This window comes from Papio anubis, chromosome 10, assembly GCF_008728515.1.
Source record: "Papio anubis isolate 15944 chromosome 10, Panubis1.0, whole genome shotgun sequence".
Taxonomy (NCBI): Eukaryota; Metazoa; Chordata; class Mammalia; order Primates; family Cercopithecidae; genus Papio; species Papio anubis.
This window is the reverse complement of record NC_044985.1, coordinates 103,562,019-103,584,693: the sequence shown is the minus strand read 5'-3', so window position 1 is coordinate 103,584,693 and position 22,675 is coordinate 103,562,019. Positions and strand designations below refer to the sequence as shown.

The 22,675-nt window shown below is 44.6% G+C and overlaps 1 long non-coding RNA gene across 1 annotated transcript in view; it reads left to right on the top strand.

Moving 5' to 3' along the window:
- The first annotated feature begins 503 nt into the window (after nt 1-503).
- LOC103876547 overlaps nt 504-22,675 on the top strand; it is a 60,581-nt gene continuing 38,409 nt past the window's right edge. The window contains exon 1 of the long non-coding RNA XR_001893612.3: nt 504-3,252. This is a non-coding gene — a long non-coding RNA (uncharacterized LOC103876547). The remainder of the gene's footprint in view (nt 3,253-22,675) is intronic.

The following is a 22,675-nucleotide window of genomic DNA, read 5'->3' as shown; positions in this document are numbered from 1 at the left end:
TGCACATCTGAAATATTATTCAGTTGTCTGAGAGCTGCTAGACTACATTCTAAGCTGACTTCATAGAGTATTTATAACTGCCAAAACAAGTTATTTCAAAAATAAATATGGTATTTTTAGCCCAGTGTCGTTGATAACCTATTCCGTGAAGTCATAAGCTCAGCTAAGACGCAGTAGCACAGCTCCAGTCCCCGCTGGCTGCCAGGGATCATCTGCAGTGCAAAGGCTGTCCAGCTCACCGGGGTGATGGACCGAGGCCTGCCCGCCTCCAGAAGCTTGCACATTAACTCTCGACGGGCAAAGGAAGTCAGGCCAGATCTCTGCAGAAAGCAGCACTCGCCCTCAGCTCCCCATCCTCCCCCGTAGGCGATCAAAATTGAAGAATAAAAGGGAAAGGGTAGCAAGTATAATGGAAAAGGAAAAAGAAGCATGGGGAGGAGAAGGGAGGGAGGGAGCCAACACTACCTCAGCAGATGCTAAGGGCAGCCAAGAAACCAGAGGGGAAATGAAAGAAGAGAAGGCAGAGAGGAGGGAAACCTAAGCAGGAGGTTGCTCCATGACCAGAGTTAACAGGGCCACTTAAGGGTACAGAAGACACTGCAGGGACCCCTGGCCCTGGACTGAAACCTGTGCGCCTGAGATGGAGCTTTCTGCAAGGGGAGCGAGAACCCAGGGAGGCTGGGTCTTCAGCTCGCTCTAGTTTTTTGCCAACATTTTCCTCTCTGCTGCTGCTCCTCCTGCTGCACTGTGATAAAGACTCTCCAGGAGGAAAGGATCAGAAAGTGTTGGCTCAGGCTAATCTAGTTTTAAGCCTCAGCTCTTCCACACGGCTGTGTGACCTTGGGCAAGTTACTTAACCTCTCTTGGTCTCAGTTTCCTCAACTATGTAGAGATGACAGTAGCACCTGACCTCCAGGGAGGCTGGGAGAATGACACACAGTGTTTATACAGTGTCTGCTACATAGTGGGACCCCAGTAAGTAGAGGATCATGTCCTCATTACCCTTTGGCCTCCTATTCCCAGTCCCTCTCTCCTATACCACTAATTGACCCTCTTTATATAAGGTTAATATACATAATTTGTAGTCATTTGGCTAAAGTCTAGACAGGGACTATGGGAGGAGAGAGGAGAGATGAGCTCAGGAACTATTGTTTGAGAGAGGTCAACAGCACTGGTGATGATAATAGCATTCCATGTTTCAGGCCATGGAGTCAGCCATACTTGCTTTCAAATCCCACCTCTACCATTTACCAACTACATGACCTTAGGCAAGTGTATTAGCTTACTATGGCTGCTGTAACAAATTGCAGCAAACTCGGTGGCTTGATACAACTCAAATGTATTCTCTTACTTATTACCTCTTTCTGGAGGCAATAAGTCCAAAATCAGTTTCACTGGCTAAAAGCAAGGTGTTGGCAGGGCTGGCTCCCTCTGAACACTCTTATGGAGAATCAGTTTCCTCCCCTTTTCCAGCTTCTAGTGGCCACCTGTGTTCCTTGGCCTGTGCCCCCTCTTCCATCTTCAAAGTGCATGGCTCCAGTCTCCACCTCCACCATCGCACCACCTCCACTGACTCTGACCCTCCTTCATCTTCCTGGAAGGGCCACTTGACTACATCGGGCTCACCAGTATAATCTGGGATCATCCCGTATCTCAAGATCCTTGCTTTAGCCACATCTACAGAATCCTTTTTGCCATAGAAGGTAATATTTACATGTTCTGGGGAGTACAACATGGACATATTTGGAACCATTATCCAAACTACCATTGCAAGTGAATTTGTATCTCTAAGGCTTGTTTTCCTCACCTATACAAAGAAAATGATACCTACTCTAGTAGTTCCTGTTACATGTCAACTTGGCTATGCACAATACCCAGATATGTGGTCAAATACCAGTATAAATGTGGCCATGAAGGTATTTTTTAGATGAAATTGGCATTTAAATCAGCAGACTTTGAGTAAAGCAGATTATCTTCCATAATATAATGGGCATCACTCCATCAGTCAAAGTCCTTTTGAGAAAAAAGACTGATGTGTCTCAGCCCCAGTAAGACAATGAGGAACAGTTCCATGGCATGACGCTATGAGCATATATGGAGATATAAGCAACGTTCACCATATTTAGGGAGTGGACATATTATAGCTGCTTTGTTCTCCCTGCTTCTGTCCCTCCCTAGCCTTGTGCTCGAGAAAAAAGGGATTTTGCCTCCAGGTTGCCTTCGGACGCAAGCAGCAACTTCAACTCTTCCCTGGATCTCCAGGCTGCTGGCCCATCCTGCTGATTTCAAACATGCTAGTCCCAACAATTACATGAGCCAATTACCCTTTTAAAAAAATTAAAATACACAAACAGACACTCACACACACACACCCACACACACGCATACACACAGTCCTATTGCTTCTGCTTCTCTGGAGAACCCTGACTAATACACCTACCTTGAAGCTTTGTAGTCCAGTTTAAATGAGATAAAACATGCAGAGTGTTTAGCTCAGTGTCCAGCACATAAAAGTCAATAAATATTAACCGTCAGTGTTGTGCTTTTTTTAACACACACACACACACACACACACACAAAAAGCCTCCGAATGTGAATTGCTGTTATGCCACAATGGCCATTGAGTTCATTGAGTTAGTTGTGAAGAGCAGGACCAAACCTACCTACCTTAAATCACTCTTTAGGAACCTCCCTACAACAATAGACATGCCTCAGGGCACTTTCTATGGTCCCCTGTTTGTCCTGAAAATAGGGATGTGCCCTCATAGAGTCACTTCCTACAAATAAAAGATGAACTGAGTGCTCTGAGCAAGCCGACAATCGGTGGCTGTCAACCCTCATCAGAAACCACAGCCACCACCTCAGCATGCGGACAGCAGGCTTCACCATCGCAGATGTCGCCATGGGAAGGAATGGAGGCAACGAGCCAGCAAACAAAAGTCAGAGATGTCTGCCCACAAGAAGATACCCTGAAGTCACACCTCTTGGTCACAGGCTCAGGGACAGGACTAACATACCAAGCATGCCAGTCTCAGAGATGAAGGTGACCTCCCACATGAGCGCTGACCCAGTGAATGAGATAAAAGGGAGGGAGACAGGGAGGAAAGAGAAAAAAAACGCACAGCAGTTATGTCCCCTACTAAATATGGTGGACTTTGCTTGTGCCTCCAGACACACTCATAGCATCACACCATGGAACTGTTCCCCACCGTCCTACCAGGACTAGCTTTGAAAGAGAAAACCTGCTAAAAGGTAGGGAAACATCGTTTTAGGCATGCTCTATTTGGGTTGTCATATTTTAGCAACTCTCAAGGGTATTTCTAGGAGCTCACTGGAGTGAAGCATATGGGGCTGTTTAGGGGGTTAGCGGCTCAGCTCTGGTAGGCACTCACATCTTCTCTACCGTGGGAGTCGCAGAAGCTCGAATTCATTGAGCTAAGGCAGGCAAAGGTGTCTTAAGTTCAAACACTGTGGCAATTTGCATGGTAATTTACACAACAACCCTTTGTCCCGCTGTCATCCCAAAGAAGCCCTCCCAAAAGTTGAGGGAAAGCAGCTCAACTGTCTACAGTCTGCTTGACATATGTGATTTCCCCCTGCCTTTTGCCAGACAGAAGGGGAGGGGACCCGGGGTGTGGGTTTTACCATGGCGGCTGGCGTTCTTTGACATTGTTCAGTGGAGAGGCTGTTTAGAGGAAGACGGGGAAAGTCATCATTTGGCTGCATTGTAAGAAAACCTAATATTGGAAACTATTTGTGATTAGCTAGGAGTTAACCTTTCAAATAGTACTAAAAATGGTTACTCCGTTGGTATAATGCTCTTCACTTTTCAAAATATATTTCCATTTATTGTCTCCAGTGGGGATAAGAAAGTTTTGTGTTAGAGGTCGAGATAAAAAAAATTCTTTTCTGAAAATGAGAAGACTTAGAAGAAAGACCCTTCCAGAGTTTGACAGTGGGATGGAAAAGCTCTACAGAAGGAGGTGGAGGGTGCAGGGGGAAGTCCCCTGTGAACTTGGACAAGTCACTTCCTCTTCCTAGACACCAGATCGTTTTCTGGAAAATAGAGGAATTGAATGAGACAACTGTGTTAAAGCAAACTAAAAATGGCCTGAGAAGGACTCAGTACTTCAGTATTTGAGTCTTTTTAGACAAACTTAACCTAACTTAATAGACAGATGAGATTGAAAACCTGACTTAGGAGTATGTGTCTGCAGCAATGGCTGAGTGCTGGCCAATCCCAGCGGCCATGCTTCAACCACTCACACATTGCCGAGTGTTCAAACTGTCTTCAAATGAGGCAAACGCCAAGCTGTCACCAATCCAGCTGTTTCTGTACCTCACTTCCGGTTTCTGTACGTCACTTCACTTCGCTTTGCTTGTCTACAAATTTGTTCGATCACGAGGCATCCCTGAAGTCTCTCCGAATCTGCTGTGATTCTGAGGGCTGTCTGATTCACAAATCATTCATTTCTCAATTAAACGTCTTCAAATTTAATTCTGCTGAAGTTTCTCTTTTAACAACTGAGATGATGACTGGCGCCCCTCCGCAGTCAAAATCCCCCACAATCCCAAGAATTATGATGGCATGAGGAAGAATGCTAGCCATGTTGTAATGTCCCTCACACTCTGTGTGAATTTATTCATTCATGTAACCAATATCTACTGAGTGTTGACTACACACCAGGCACCAGGCACTATTCCAGGTGCTGGAGATACCACTGTGGATAAATCCAAGTCCCTGCCCCATGGAATTGGCATTCTGAGCGGGGAGACAGACAAGAAACTTGATACGTAAGTGAAATAAATGTTTACCATGTTTGACGGCAGTAAAAGGGAGGAGAAAAAAGTAAACCAGGAAAGAAATGAAATTTTAGGGGAGAGGAGAATAAGTTAAATGTGATAGAAAACAAAGTCTCCAAGTTTTTTGAGGAAAGACCTGAGGGGAGAAAGAGAAAAGAGCCATGTGCAGATGAATGAGGGAAAGTATTCAGGGCAAAGGAAACCAGAAGTGCAAAGGCCGTGGGGCAGCCTCAGGCCTGGTGTGCTCCAGTCACAGTGAGGAGGCCTATATGGCCAGGGCAAAGTGATCAGGTGGAGAAGAGAAGGAAGTAAGGTTAAGGTAGAGGAGGAGGAGAACCACGTAAGGCCCCAAAGACCACTGCGAGACTCTGGCTTTTACCCTAAATGAGATGGGAAAACACTGGACAGAGGAGTAACGTGATCTGACTCAGGTTTAAACAGAACCACTTCAATTTCTGTGTTAAGAGAAAGGAGCCATGGGCCCTCATCCATGACTAGGGGCCTGGCACTGGAGACCTCCCAGTGGACCTGGCCAAAGCATATGGCAGGGTTATGGGCTGAGCTGTGTCCTCTCAAAATTCATGTGCTGCAGTCCTAAACCCCCAGACCTCAGAATGAGGCTGTATTGGAAGATAAGATCTTTAAAGGGGTAATGAAGGTTAAATGAGGACATTGGGGTGGGTCTTAATCCAATATGACCCATGTCCTTATAAGAAGAGATTAGGACAGGAATATGCATGCACCAATGGAAGACCATGTGGAGATATAGGGAGAAGACAGCTTGGACTGCTCCAACAAAATGTCATAGACTAGGGACTTCACCAACAGGGATTTATTTCTCACAGTTCTGGAAACTGGAAGTCCAGCAGGGTCTATATCTGGTGAGGGTTCTCTCCTTGGTTTGCAGAAGGCTGCCTTCCTGTTATGCCTTCACATGGCCCCAGGTGCAGGCAGGTGGACGAGGCACATGGCGGGAAGAGAGAGCTCTCTGGTGTCTCTTCCTATAAGGAAGTCAACCTCATCATGGGGAGCTCCACTCTCACGACCTCATCTAAACCTGATCACCTCCCAAAGACCTCATCTCCCAATATCATCACACTGGGGACTAGCGCTTCAACATATGAATTTAGGGGGATGCTATGCAGTCTATGGCCATCTACACACCAAGGAAAGAGGTCTCAGAAGAAACAGCCCTGCTGACACCTTGATCTTGGAACTCCAACATCCAGAACTGGGAGAAAATAAACTTCTGCTGTTTCAGCCCCCCACCCTGTGGTGCTTTCTTACAGCAGCCCTGGCCAACTAATACACAGCAGATTTACCCTGGGTGTTCGTCCAAATGCCCTCTTTACATTGAGAGGACCACTTTGGCCCATAGGGTCAATGAGGAGAACAGGCCTAGACCCACTTCCTTCAGAGACAGTGGGTATCAAAGAGCAAGTGGAGGGGGCCTGGCGCAGTGGCTCCCACCTGTAATCCCAGCACTTTGCGGGGCCAAGGCAGGTGGATTACCTGAGGTCAGGAGTTTGAGACCAGACTGGTCAACATGATGAAACACTGTCTCTACTAAAAATACAAAAATTAGCTGGGTGGGTGGTGGGCGCCTGTAATTCCAGTTACTCAGGAGGCTGAGGCAGAAGAATCACTTGAACCTAGGAGGCAGAGGTTGCAGTGAACCGAGATCACGCCACTGCACTCTAGCCTGGGCAACAGAGTGAGACTGTGTCTCAAAACAAAAAAACAAAAGAGAGAGAAAGAGAGAGAGCAAGTGGAGGGGGCCCAGGAGTCCAGGACAAAATACAGAGTGGAGCAGGTTGAAGGCAGAGCAGGTTCAGACCAAGTGAAGACGGTCAGACAATCTTGCCATTTCCATAGATCCTTTACTGGTAGATAAGCCTCGATGGCCAGGTGGATCAGGCTAACTTAATAGGCATACGTCAGCATACTCTTTCTTGGTGCCGAATCTTAATGTGTTGCCTTTTGCCATTGTCACAGCAGGAAGGTGGTCAGCCTGAATAGTGCAATGTTTTTTGTACCAAAATCTTTCTCCTCTTGCAAACTCCCGCAAGAAACTCATTTGCAGGTGATTCTGTATGCCCACAGGGATGGGCTCAGAGGAAGTCCAGCATGCCATGCTCGGTCAAGAACAAAGCCCTGGAGAAAGGCCATCAGGCGTCCCTCCTGGTCTGACACTGGATTTACCATCCAAGTCTTCCTAGGCCTCCCCATACCTTGAGCACCTCTAGGGCTCCAAGATACATGTGACAACTTCAATGCAAGGCAAGGGATGGATGAAGTGGGGACATGCCCAACAGGACCTGGAGTAGCAAGTAGAATTGCTCCTGATACCCCAAAATACGACAAGCCTGGCAGGAGTGATGGTTCCCAGCAAAATCAGAGCACCTTGCTGGGATCACCATTCCACCACAGCTGATCAGTCTTGTAAAGAAAGCTCCCATCGTGAACTTCTCCAAAACTTTCATAAATACTGCAGGGGACTGGAGTCTTATATAACATGTGATGGCAACAATAAGAAAACAATACTGATAACTGAATGTGGTGCCTTTGTACCTCCAGGATTATGTAGGAAATCTCCTGGGAGAACACTAGTTTACATAGAGTACAATTATCAGACATCTTCTGTGTCCTGTGATCCCACAAAATTAAGCAGCTTGAGTCACTGTGCTTTCCAAGAACAGGCCTTGTGCAAATCACTGAAATTCTCTAAGATTCCATTTCCTTATGCCTAAAATAGGTATAATAGGAGCATCAGCTTCATAGGATTGAAAGGATTAAATAAGATGATATACTTAAAGTACATAGTATATTATCTGTCATATGATTTTTAAGCTGTTTTTTTTGAGACAGTCTCTCTCTGTCCCCAGGCTGGACTGCAATTATGCTATCAAGGCTCAGTGTAGCCTCTACCTCCTGGGCTCAAGCAATCCTCCCACCTCAGACTCCCGAGTAGCCGGGACTGTAGGCATGTGCTACCACTCCCAGCTAATTTTTTAATTTTTGGAGAGATGGGGCCTCACTGCTGCCCAGGCTGCTCTCCAACTCCGGAGTTCAAGTGATCCTTCCTCCTCAGCCTCCCAAAGTGCTGGGATTATAGGCATAGGCCACCATGTCCAGCCTAGTAATTGTTTTTAAGGAGAGGAGACTGGAGTGAATGAGGATGGCCAGGGAGCAAGTGGAACACAGAGCCTGAGCTCTACCAGGGGGCAGGCCAGTGAGCCAGTGTTACCTAAACAAGCCAAAGAGGGCCTGTGTATATTGGCTCCTAGGTTGTTGACTTCTTTACAGAAACTGAGACTTGTTAGCTCAAAAGCCTACTGATGAGAAACTCAATTTTTTACACATTCAACTGTTTTCAGTGTAACCCAAATAACCATATCAGCAGCCATTTAGAACCTGACTGCTTTGCATGCCCTGCAAAACTGCACCCAACATCTGCTAGCCATACATAAGAGAAACCCCATGGCTATGAAGACCCCCAGTCACTGCCACCCTTTGGAGCTCTCTGACCCAAATCTTCCCCTCCAGACTGCTGAGCAACTTCATGTAGACACCTAAGACCCCTCTCCAAATCCCCACTCCTCTAGAAGCTCCCTTGCCCTCTTACCCTTCTGAGGAATGACCCTAAACCATAGCCTCTGGGCAGTCTCATGCTGCAAGGGACTTCCCCTGCATGCCAACCAGTCAGGGCGTCACCCAAATAAAGCTTGCATGTGCCACTACCACGTCACAGTCATATCTTTTTCCTTTCTTGATCAGCCCCAGAATCCTTCAAACTCCCTAAAACCAGTGTCTCAAAGAGTGAAATCAGCACAGGTCTGGCCTAAATCCACAATGATATGAGTCTAGGAAGCAGCCAGTTCTCAGAGTTCAACAGGCAGCAGCGGCAAGGCTCAGAGGACCACCCTCCAGCCACAGCCTGACCAGCGACTGGACCAGTCTCTCAAGAGGGGCTGGCCAATGCCAGGCAGAATGTGTGGACCCCAGACAAATAGAGAACTATGAAAAGAGGGACAGCAAAGAAGGGGCCATGCATCATGGCTGGAGGAAGGAAGGGGCTCACACTCCTCCTCACAGGTTCAGTGGCTACAGGCAAGGATAGGGCAAAGCAGGAGCATGGGATCTGCCTCACTGTCAGATATCTGACAATCTGGCTACATATCAGCTGCCTAGACAGAGGATCTGGGAGGGCAGGGTGCTGCTGAGGATGCAATGGTGATGGTCATGAAATAAAGATGATGGTGGCAACGATGACGATGGTGATCTTGGTGATGATGCTGATGGACATAGTGATAATGGCAATGATGGCCCTGGTGATGATGATCATGATCATGAAGACAATATTATTGAAAAATAACATGTATTAAGCACTTATCATATACCAGGCACTGGGTTAAGCTGCGTTATTTAAGGTGCATAATTTAATTTAATCCTCATAACAACACTATCAGGTTGTTTGTCCTCCCACTTCACATATGGGAAAACTGAGTCCTAGGGAAGTTAACAAACTTGTCCAAAGAAATATTGGAATCAGAACTCAATGCCAGATAGCACCCTCCAATTCCATAGTATTATTCCATACTATCATAGAGAACCAGTGGCCCTCTGAGAGATAAGACAAAATCTGTTCCATGTCCTATTTTGAAAGTTTCCAAAACCACACAGTCTCCCAGGAAAGAAAAAGAAACATTGAATGTGCAGTACATAACAGCGCTTCTAACATCAAAGAGGCCTGAAGCTCAGAGGCTGTACCTCTGTGACCCCTAGATATCCAGGTGCAAAATGAAAGTTTCAGCCACCTGTGCAGATGTGCAAGTTCTTGGAAGGCAGGGCTGTTACTTCTACACTGTGGGCAACACCCCCAGAATAAGGCTGTATAGAGAGCACGGCATCATTGCTTTGTTGGCACCAGCAAAGAACATGTCAAAGAGGAGCATTAGGAATTTATCCACCCAGGAATAATGAGCTAAATAGATGCACTTTGAAAAAGTACATGCAGCCAGTGACAGCATCAACCAACCTGTCAGAAGTACAAGCAGATAGAAAATAATTCTAGCTTTCCATTAATGGCAGGGTACTTTGTTTTACTTTCAAATGCAGAAAAAAAAAAAAAAAAAAGCAACCTGCTCAAGGTGGGTGGCAAGCTATGTTTCACATGCTATGGGAAACTGTCATGAAAGATGTTCACGTCTTCACCAAAAAGTTCCCAGTAAGAACTAAGGAAGAATGCAAAGGCCAGTAAAATCCAGCTCTGCACCACTGCTGCTCAGAAATTTGTGCCTCTTTCTGTGATCTAGACAGATAAAAGGAAAGGCCTTCTTTGTAAAAAGCCCAGTGATGGCAGGAACAGGAAGTGAACATAAACCTGTGATGTAATTTAAAATGGGGCTCTATTCATTTCTATCATTATCCAGTCATTTCCTGATGTTCATCTTGTCTCCTCAATGAGATGAGAAGCTCCTTGAAGCCTAGGATTATACAATTCCTTGCTCTAATTTCCCCAACAGCAAGCAGCACAGAGGTAACACAGCATGGACACCGGTTGCCTATGAAGGAAAATTGATCTTATGCCAGCCCACATTGGAGGCCCCTCAAGTCACTTGGGACCAGAGACAATCATTATTGACACTACCCATTTTTCCCATAATGGCAAGCAGATGACTGCCAACTGATATTTTCCCTTAGCAACAATCTCATGATTGGGAGTTCTGTTCTCATCAAGAATTCAGCATCAAATCAGTCATAGCCATGACTACAATCACTTAAATAGAACACACATCATTCAAAAGAGTAAAATTATTCTCCAAGCTGCAGAACTTTGGAGCTTGCCTGGAAGGTGCTTGAGTCAGCTCCCTACACTCCACACAAGCAGAACCAGAAGCCCTGGGCAGGTGAGGGACTCGAAGCCACCCAATGAGTTAGCAGCAGAGCCGGGATCTGACCTCCAGTCTGTAGTATTCTCTCCCCCACACCTTACTGCACCCCTTTGACAGTCTCATAAAATCAGCATAAATGTATCACCTTCATACATTTTATGGAAGTTCTCAAAGTACCCATTTAAAAAGCCCAACTCTACTATATCGTAAGGCAGAATCCCCCAAAATAGTTTTCCTAATATTCATCCCACCAAATGCTAACAGATGCTGTCCCAGAGACCCACCCATGTGCTTTTAGCCTTCACTCCCACCCTTCCGTACTGAATTATGGAGTATCTGGGACCCGAAAAACTACATTTCCCAGACCCTCTTGCCAATAGGCTTCCAATTGGATTCTATGAGGGTAGGGAATAGTGAGTGATATGGTGTGGCTATGTCCCTACTCAATCTTATCTTGAATTGCAGTTCCCATAATCCCTATATATCATGGGAGGGACCGAGTGGGAGGTAATTGAATCATGTGGGTAGTTACCTCCATGCTGTTCTCGTGACAGTGAGTGAGTTCTCAAGAGATCTGATGGTTTTATAACGGGCTTTTCCCCCTTTGCTTGGCACTTCTCCTTCCTGCCATCATGTGAAGAAGGACGTGTTTGCTTCCCCTTCCACCATGATTGTAAGTTTCCTGAGGCCTCCTCAGCCATGCAGAACTGTGAGTCAATTAAACTTCTTTCCTTTATAAATTATCAAGTGTCAGGAAGTTCTTTATAGCAGCATGAGAACTGACTAATACGATGGGTGATTAGATGGTAGGATGGATTAATTTTCTATTGTGCTGGAACAATTTACCACAAACTCAGTGGCTTAAAACAACACGCATTTATTATCTCACTGTTCTGTAGAAGTCCAGTGGGCTCAGTTGGGTACTCAGCTTTGGGTCTCACACAGCCAAAATCAAGGTGTTGGACAGCCTGGGCTCCCGCCTGGAGGCTCTGGGGGAGAATCTACTTCCATCTCTTCTGGTAGGTTGTGGGCAGAATTCAGTTTCCTGAGGCTATAGGACTGAAGTCCCTGAATTTCCTTGCTGCTGTCAGCTGGTGATTCTTCTCAGCTTCTAGAGGCTGCCCACATTCTTTGGTTCATGGCCCCTTCCTCTGTCTTTGAAGCCAGCTACGGCATATTGAATCCTGTCATGCAATGAACCTCTCTGACTCCCTGTTCTGCTTTCCTTTTTCACTTTGAAGGGCTCATATGATTACTTATGTTGTGCCCACATCAGATCAGCCAGCATATTCTCCCGATCATAAGGCCAGTCGACTAGTGACCTTAATTACATCTGCAAGGCCCTTTTCTCCAAGTAGTATGATGTATTCATGGGCATAATACCAGAGGGCAGAGATCATGGGGGCAAAAATTCTGCCTACCACAGACAGCAACACCCCTCCAGGAGTAGCAGGGGGCTGTGGGGTCCAGGAGCCTCCCATAGATCCAAACTCATTGCTCAAGCCTCTTTCTGCATCCTAGCACTAGCGCTTAGCACCTCCCCAGTTGTCCCACCATCTGCTGGGTCCCACCATGCTCTGCATCTTTCTTTTTGGTCTCAGCACCCTGTGAACTACCCCCAGGATTGCAGAAACAAGTGTGTTTCCAGGTTCTATAACTCCATGTCCACCCTCTGGCTACTTCCTGTCATTGTGAATCTCTAGATCACACCGACTTTTTAAACTAGATCTCTGTCTTCAATCTGAATTCTTAAAAGGCTTCTATTTTCCTGAGCAGATTCTGACTGGTGGAGGTACCCTATGATGGAAGGGCCCTGCAGCCTTGGGAAACACAAAGTCAACCAAAGTTAAGCAGTTTTTCTTCCTGCAGAACTTCTCAGAGCATTGAATCTATGAAGGGGCATTGTGGATATCGAAAAGGGGGATCAAGCAGAAAGCATCACTATTTCCAAACATTGTTTCTCAAAGCAGCACTTGTTTTGTAGAGCATCTTGTGGACCTGGCGTTCGTAAAACTTTGACAAATACTGTCACCATTTAAATCCTCTCAAGTTATCACATAAGTTCTAATCAGCACTCAATATTTGATTAACAAAAATTGTACCTATGTTTATGGAATTTAGAATAGCATCTGGGAGTTGATTCTGATGGCTAGGAAACTTAAAACTGATATAATAAACTTATTTTTGCAAACAGTTTCCAACAGTTACCTTTCTATCAGGTGTGGAAGATCCCTCCAAAGGACTGTCATCTCAAAAATAATGATCAGTGAAGGGGCTTAACCAGGTAAAGGCCAGATTTCCTTCTAGTTATTGCTTTTAGGAGGCTTAACTGTGAATGTGTGTACAGCAGGTTTCCTTCCATGCCCTCTGCTTGCTCCTTCCTCTGTGGTTTTTCTTCTCCTCCCTAGCCCCATCCTGTTGGCTGCTTGGGCTCCCCCTCTCCCTCACCCAGGGAAAGCAGATAACCCCAAAGGAGAAACAGATCAAAGGAGTCACAAAGGGTCCCACGGCAGAACAAGGGTTAAAAAATCTACTCCCCTCTTGATGAATTCTTATACAGTCATTAAAAATGATAATTACGATGACTTTGCAGCAACATGAAAAATGCTTATGATATAATTAATGCTAAGTGGAAAATGCAGAACACAAAATGATAGCTACACTATGATTACAACTCTTTAAATTGTATGTTCATGGGGACAAAACTGGAAGGGAACATGGGAAAAAATCAACATAGTATAATTTGTCGGGGATGATATTGGTGTCATGAGCGAATTTTTCCTCTCTTTATATTTGACTAATGGTTATATAACGCTGAGCAAATTTTTACAAACTGAAATAAAGAACAGCCTTAAGAATGTGTGGAAGTGAGAGAGGATAGTCATTCATCCTCATTTTCCTGAGGGTGAGAAAGTGGGATCTATAAATTAGGATAGGAATAGTCAAGCTGTTTTTTATCTCAAAATGCCATTTGGTTTTTGTTGCTTAAAAGATAATGCATCATGCATCCGAGTGGCCAACTATGTCCTATTTGGGGAAGACAAGACTTATGTTACTGTATTAGTCCATTCTCACACTGCTTTAAGGACATACCCAAGACTGGGTAATTTATAAAGGAAAGAGGTTTAATTGACTCACAATTCCACAGGGCTGAGGAGACCTCAGGAAACTTACAGTCATGGCAGAGGGGAAGCAAACATGTCCTTCTTCACATGGCAGTAGCAAGGAGAAGTACAAAGCATATGTGGGGAAAACCCCTTATAAAACCATCAGCTCTTGTGAGAACTCACATACTATCATGAGAACAAGATGGGGGAAACCACCCCCATGATTCAGTTATCTACACCTGGTCCCTCCTACGACACATGGAGATTATGGGAACAACAATTCAAGATGAGATTTGGGTGGGGACACAGCCAAACCATATCAGTTACTAATGGTTTGGGGCTCTGTCTTAGTTCATTCAGGCTACAATCACCAAAACACCATAAACTGAGTGGCTTATAAGTAGCAAACATTTCTCACAGTTCTGGAGGCTAGGAGGTCCAAGGTCAAAGTGCCAGCAGATTTGGTATCTGGTGATGGCCCGCTTTCTGTTTTATAGGTGGCACCATCATGCTGTGTCCTCATATGGTAGAAGGGACAAAGAATCTCTCTGGGGTCTCTTTTATAGGGCATTAATTGTATTCATGAGGGCACAGCCTATCAAGATACCTCACCTTCTAACACCATCATCTTGGGGTTAGGATTTTAACATATGAATTTGAAGGTGGGGAGCATAAACACTCTGTTGCAGGCCCTAATCTAAAAGGTGACTCCATCATCCTTAATTGTGGCAGGAAAACAAGAAGAGATCAGAGCTTTTTGCTGGGTGTGGATGGGAACTGAGAAAACTGAGAAGGACTAGCAGGGAAGACCCTGAATAGGGCCCATTTACCCAAGGTCACATCCCAGAATGTTGTCTATGAGGGTTTATAGCAAGGAGATGGCAATGGAAGAAATGCACCAGCCACAGGCCCAGGGTATCTTACCAGCAGGCCAGCCCCACTTTGTGTACGAGGCACTTGTACCCCTTCCCTCAGAGCACCTATGTCCAGTGGTCCAGTGATGGCATAAACAGACACAGTACCCTGCCTGAGCTGTGGTTCTTAGGACTGCTGAGCCCAGAGAGACCTTGTGGACTAGCCAGGTGGTAGAGCAACTCCAGGGAGCACACTGAACACATAGAATATTCAAAGCTGGGTGGACAGGAGTACAGGCTGGAAGAAGGGCTGTTGAGAGTGTTTCTGGTCAGGGAAGCAAGATGAACATGTGACAGTGAGCAGGGCTCCCCTAATGACATTTTGGCCAAGAAAGCAGCCCGGAGGTACTCAGCCAGGAATTCATTGTGGAGAGTGGGACTGTGGGGTGCTCAGAAGCCAGGCAGTATGGAGGGAGGGGAAAGGAGGAGGGCTTATTTCAGGCCATTGGGAGGCTGGCCAAGAATCAGAAGTGTGGCAGGCCCTAGGAGGAGGAAGTGCTTGGCAGCCAGCAGAGCATGAATTGGACAGACTCCTGGGCTACCAAACACTATGGAGGTTGTATTAGTCCGTTCTCACACTGTTAATAAAGACATACCCAACATTGGGTAATTTATAAAGGAAAGAGATTTAATTGATGCACAGTTCTGCAGGACTGGAGAGACCTCAGGAAACTTACAGTCATAGAAGAAAGAGAAGAAACATGTCCTTCTTCACATGGCAGCAGCAAGGAGGAGTGCAGAGCAAAGGAGGAGGAAAAGCCCCGTATAAAACGATCATATCGTGAGAACTCACTTGCAATTGAAAGAACAGCAGCATGGGGGTAACCATGCTTTAATTACCTTCCACTAGGTTCCTTCCATGACATGTGAGGATTATGGGAATTACATTTCAAGATAAGATTTTGGTGGGGACACAGCCAAACCTTATCAGAAGTCAAGAACAGAAGCTGAGGTCTGGATAAGCCCAACTCCCAGGCATCTGATGGCTCTATGGGGCAATGTTGTCTTGAGCTTCCCACTCCCATCTGCAGCAGAGGTGCTGCTCAAATGCTAAATTTGATCCCGAGAAAGGATCACAGCTCTCAAATACCTGTCAAGTGTGCTGGATACCTGCCAGGTGTACCCAGAGCCTGAGCTACCGGCAATGTCTGAGTTCAAAAGGGTGAGTCATGAAAGTGGTGTGAAGAAGGCATGTAGCAAGCTGAAGAACAGTCTCCCAAAGATGTCCACCGCCTAATCCCAGGAAAAGTACATGGCAAAAGGGACTTCGAAGATGTAATTAAGGCCATAGACATTAAAATGGAGAGACTATCCTGGATTATCTACTTGGCCAAATGTAGTATCAGTGTCTTTATGAGAGTGAGGCAAGAGGGGTCAGAGTCAAATAAGGAGATGTGACAATAGAAGCAGAAGTTAGAGTCATGTGAGGCCACAACCAGCCTCTAAAAAGCCGGAAAAGGCAAAAAAAAAATGATTTCTCCCTAGAGCCTTAAGAAGCAACACAACTCTGCCAACATCTTTATTTAAGCCCAGGAAAATTGATTTCAGACTTCTGACCCATAGAATGGTAAGATTATAAATTTGTGCTGTATTAAGCACCTATGTTTGTGGTTCTTTATTACAGCAACTATAAGAAAGCAATGCATGGAAATTAAAAACAAAAGCCCCAGGAAGGCAACAAGTAGAGATCTTTAAACCACAGCTGCAGCTGCTTCAGGGCTGGGGCACTTGATAGTGTCAGACAGTGATTTTGCACATAGCAATGTGGACTTCTGAGTAACAGGAGACAGGCTTCCAGGAAGCACTCAGATTGTCGGGTGTTTGTTTCTGCCTTAGACAAGTTAAAATATACCAGACCTTCTATTACGTACCTGACATACACTTCCTCATGTAATTCTCAGAACAACTCTATGATGCAGGCACTATTGGCATCCCCATTTCACAGAGGTAGAAACTGAGGCTCAAGTAGGTGAGGTTATGCACCCAAGCAAGAGAGCTGGGATTTGAAACCAGGCAGCCTGACCCCAGAGCTTACGCTGAGAACCACTATATTATGTTGTGTGATAAAGAGAAAAGAGTGCTAACTCTACTGTCTGACCCATACAGCAGGAGCAGGCTGTCCAGAAAGTGGGAGCAGAGAACGTGTATTCTGTGGAGAGAGCTGTCCCTCTTAATTAACTATGTGGAGTGTGTTTGTAGAGTAGCAAGTGGGCCCAGAAAGGCCTGGCTTTAGGCACAGAAAGACAAACTTTGCATGTTCTCACTGGTTTGTGGGAGCTAAAAATTTTTTTAAATGAACTCATGGAGATAGAGGGTAGAGTGATGGTTATTAGGGGCTGGGAAGAGTAGCAGGAAAGTGGGAAGTGGGAATGGTTAATGGGGATACAAATATAGTTAGATAGAATGAGTAAGATTTAGTATTTGATAGCACAACAGTGTGTCCACAGTCAACAGTCATTGTTGTATATTTTAAAATAACTAAAAAATTATAGCTGGAATGTTTATAACCTAAAGAAATGATAAGTGCTTGAGGTGGTGGATAACCCATTACCCTGATGTGATTATTACTCACTGTTCGCCTGACTCAAATATCTCATGTACCCTAGAAATATGTATACCTACCATGTACCCATAAATTTTTTCTTAATTTAAAAAAATAATAAATTTTTTAAAATAAAGGTCTGACTTTCTGGAACTCCAAATAATAGACTCCATACAACCTAGGCAAGACATTCTCCGGGCTTTGAAGGCTTACCCTGGTGATCTAAATGTCCAAGAATGTAAGGGATTGACTGAATAAATTATAGTTCATCGATACAATAAAACATTAGGCAGCTTTTTAAAACGATGGTATAGATGATGTAGATCTATATTTATTGACATAGGGAGATGTTCCTAATACATCATTAAGTCTAAAAAGTAAGCGCTAAACTGTCCACAGCAGGAACACCCACACACACAGAGAGAGAAAAGGTCTGGAAATATATATACAGAAAGCGTTCACAGTGATTATCTCTGAGGAGTAAGAAAACAGGTGATTTAGCTTTTTTTCTCCTGCTTGCTTATCTTTTTTCTCAATTTTCTACAATAAAAAGAAATTGCTGGGATAATCTTTAAATGTGGGAAAACTGAACTTTGGTAGTTGCAAGCAAGGAACATACAATGATAAAAAATGTTTTGAATCATTCACTTAGCAGACCAAACACAGATAAATTTACATCAATTTCATCCTTACTACCACCCAGCCAGGTAAGGATGGGAGTTCCCATTGTTCCAGAATTTTTTTTTTAATTGAAGCTCAGAGAGTTTAAGTAATTTTCCCCAAAATCACCCAACCTGAAAGCAGTAGGCTGGGATTTAACATACATCTGTCTGGCTCCAAAGACGATGCTCTCTCTACTACAAGACTCTAATATTTAAGCTCTAGTACCATGTGGGTTTCAAACAAGCAGGAATGTTAGAAGGAATCTAAGTGGACCAGAGGATATTGAGAGAAAATAAGGAGAGGATTGGGAAGGCCAAGAGTTCACGAATACCCTGGAGCAAGGTCTCTCAACCTCAGCACTTCTGATGTTTTGGGCATAATAATCCTTTGTTGCAGGTGAAGGGAAGAGGTCTGTGCTTTGCAGGATGGTTGGAAGCATCCCTGGTCTTTCCCCATAGATGCAGTAGCAAGCCACCTAGCTGTGATCTCCAAAAATGTCTCCAAACATCGCCAAATATCCCCTGGAGAGCCAAATCACCCCTGGCTGAGGGCCACTGCTCTAGAGAATTGTTACCACCAGAATGACATGGCAGTGGCCCTGGAACACTGTTTGTTACTTACTATTCATATTCAGGCTTAAGCCAACCATATAGTACACTCCACAATGTTAGCTCTGTCCTCCTCAACTAATCCTTTAGTCCTTATGTATGCTGAGCTCAAACAACTCCTTCAGGCATTGTTCAAAACAAATGTCCTAATTGGTGAGCTCCAAGTGACATTGTGGCTGTTGTCCTAATCTCCAGAAAGGACAGAAAATTAAGTTGCACCATTCCAAGAACAACCCCTTGAATGGGCCTTTTGCTACCCTTCTGTGGGGGTTCATCCATGCCCCTGCATTCCCTGAATTAAAAGTAAGGGAAGCTGTTTTTTTCTTGTAAATACCAAGCTGTGCAGTCATTACAAGCTTGCTTGGAGATAATCAGGGCTGACACTTGCTGTACGTGCAGGGTTTATTGGAGACCACCCACAAAGTCAACTCAATGCAAAATGACACTACTAAGTAATCTAATCCCAAAATGTAGATTTCATTCCAACAAATTGCACACAAGTGGTCTCCTGCTGGTTTAACTGTTGCCTGGAAAGTCAAACCCAACTGCATCCGTGGCAAATATGTTAGCACAAAGCATCCAACCATAAACAGAGAATGAAAATGCCATGTCTGGGACTGTAAACACTGGATATTGCAGAGAAGAACATGAACTCCTTTATACTGAGTTAAAATATGATTAGAAGATGAGTTTGAATACCCCACCTTTGTCCTAACTCATTCTCCCTTTGAATCAAAGACCAAAAACAGTAACCAAAAGATGAAGCAATTAAGTATATTTCTCTTTGCATCAAAAACTCTTGCATACTGCTTTCTGCAGGGTCTTATGTTTTGAGATTAACCAAAATTTTACTGCACCAGCACCATGATTTTATCCTTACATGGTAAGTACGTATCTACAGCTCCAAAACACACAGTCCCCACCCTCTAATAGAAAGGGCATTTTGGCCAGGCACAGTGGCTCATGCCTGTAATTCCAGCACTTTGGAAGGCTGAGGCAGGAGTTTTTCTTGAGCCCAGGAATTCAAGACCACCCTAGGCAACCCAGCAAGACCCTATTTCTACAAAAAAAAAAAAAAAGAATTTTAAATTAGCTGAGGCCAGGCATGGTGGCTCACACCTGTAATCCCAACACTTTGGGAGACTGAGGTGGGCAGATCACTTGAGGCCAGGAGTTTAAGACCTGCCTGGCCAACATGGCATGTCTACTAAAAATACAAAAATTAGCCAGACGTGGTGGTGCATACCTGCAGTTCCAGCTACTCGAGAGGCTGAGGCATGAGAATCACTTGAATCCTGGAAGCAGAGGTTGCAGTGAGCTGAGATTGCACCAGTGCACTCCAGCCTGGGCAACAAAGCAAGACCCTGTGTCAAAAAAAAAAAAAGGAGGAAAGGAAAGGGAAGGAAAGGGCATTCTATTAAAATATGCAAAGAAAATATCAGGTATACAGTTGGCCTTCTGTATCCATGTGTTCCCATAATAGCGGATTCAACTAATTGTGGATTGAAAATATTTGGAAAAAATAAAAAATGACAATACAACAATAAAAAAATACAAAACAACAATATAGTAAAACAATTATTTGTATAGCATTTACATTGTATCAGGTATTGTAAGTAATCTAGAGATGATTTAAAGTATACAGGAGGATGTGTGTAGGTTATATGCAAATACTAGCCCATTTTATATAAAGGACTTGAGCACCTGTGGATTTTGACATCCAAGGGGGCTCCTGGAACAAATCCCCCAAGGATACCTACAAAATACTGTATAAATAAAGAATTGATGAGACCAGAGAATTTTTTTTAATGTCTCATAGGGTAGAGTTTGACCACAAATTCAGTGTAAGCCAACAATTTGACAAGGTTCCCTAAAAGGTTAATACCATCTTAGTATGCATTAATAGAGTTTACCTCTTGGCTTAAAGGAAGTAGCAGTCTTTGGTCAAGTGATCTGGCCACATGTACAGAACAGGTATTCTAAGACTGACATTAGGGTGGACATCTGTGGTGTTTGGCCCCTTGGCATCATTTTGGGTAGTAGCACACCATAGGGGATGCCATCTTTGAGTAGTAAAGTCTGTCCCAGGTGCCATGACACAGGACTCTCCAGTCTGTGCCTAACTCAGGTCCCCACCAACTCATCACCCTGAAGGCAGGGACTGTATCTTGGCCCTCTTCTGCCTCCCCTCACAGCACTGAAAACAGTGCTAGGCACATTGTGGGCACTCAACAAACGCCTGATGGATTTTCAGGGAAATCTGCACTGAGATCTTTTCTACATTAAGAAGCTAAGAAGGAAAGAAAAATGACTATACCATTTAGACTAGTGATTTCCAAACTGAGAGTCACAACTCATTAATAAAGTTTAAGTAGTTTAGTAAGTCCATAACCAATATTTTTGTCTTGAGAAAATGAAAACAAAATGTGTCTATGAAGAAATCTTCAGGGTGCTCCTCTCCTGTTTTGTAGAGCTACATTAGCAACCCCTGAAATCCAAGTCTCCACCCATTCTGTACCTGTACCCACAACGGAACATGGCTGAAGAAAGTCATACAACCACACCCACTGATCTTCCTGTAATTTGCTTCCATTATCTTGACTGGGTCCATATGCCAGTCATTACACTTCATCCTGGCCCTGCTACCTTCCAAGACAACTACCCTTTCCCATCCTCCAGGTCCTCTTCTCCCATCCTGTCTCTCAGCACCTCACCTGGCTTCTACATCACTGAGAAAATAGAAGTTCTTATAAAAGAACTGCTACCGTCTCCCACCTCCACTTCTGCCACCCACCAGCATCTGTTCCCATCGACTCTACCTTCCCCCTTTCCTATGGAGAGACCATCCTTGCTGCTGGAGAAGGTCAGCCTCTTCACCCATACACCAGATTCCACCCGCTCCCACTCAAGGACATGGCCCCAGCAACCTTCCTCCTCTCTTATGTTATCAAAATTTTCCTTCTCTAGCAGATTATTTCCCTTGGCATGTTATTTCTCCCACCTACAACAAAAACAAACCTTTTCTCCCTCTACTTTCCCTCCAATTACCACTCCATTTGTCTGCTCCCCCATATGATAAAACTCCTTGCAAGAGTTGTCGAATCTACTTTGCCAAATCCTGTTTTCTCATTTCTCTTTTATATTCCCTTCAGTCACGTGATTACTCCCATCACTCCACCAGAATTACTCTTGGCAAAATCACCAGAAACATCCACACAGCTACATCCAACTCCCAATGCTCAGTGTTCATCCTACGTATCACTGGACATGGTTGCTCTCTTCCTTTTCCTTGAAATACTTGCATCGCTTGGTTTTCAGGCCGCCATACTCTTCCAGCTTTTCTCCTTATCTCATGGCCATTCCTTCTCATTCTCATTTATGGACTCCTTCTGAGTCCATATTAGAGCCTCCTGATCTCCCCAGCCTCCTCATTCTGGAGAGCCCATGGCTCAGCATTTGGGTCTTCTCTGCATGCCCCACTCCCCTGGTGTTCTCATCCAGTTCTTTGGTTTTAAATTCCATATGTCCACTGATGATTCTCAAATTTCTATCTCCAGCTAGAACCTCTGTCTCAACTCCAGACTCATACATCCAATGTCTTCTCATCTTTCCCAACCTGTGTAGACATCCTGATACTCTCCACCCCAAAGTCTGTTCTTCTGTAAAGCCTTTCCCATCCCATCCCAGTTGCTGGAAACTCAGCCCTTCCTGCTGCTCAAGCACCAAACCGCAAATGCATTCTTTCCTCCTTTCTTTCACACCGTGATTCCAATCCACTAGAACATTCTGTTTGGCTCTGTCTTCCAAATATAACCAGAATCCAACAACTTCCCACCACCTTCAGCAATACCCCCATACTCTAAGTCATCATCACTGTTTTGCCTTGATTATGTTACCTTGCTCCCTTACTGTCTATCCTCAACACAGCAGTCAGAGCGAATCTATTAAAACACGTCAGATCAGGCTTCCAGCACACTCACTTCTATGCAAAATCTTAACAGGATGCTTTTACGTCTCATCAATCCGGCCCTCTTCTGCCATGAGGGCTACAGAGATGCCACTTGCTCGCAGCTCAATGAATAGATGTCATTGATATGGACAATCTGTTTATTAGGAACTGTTATAGCCAGCTAATCATTTCATT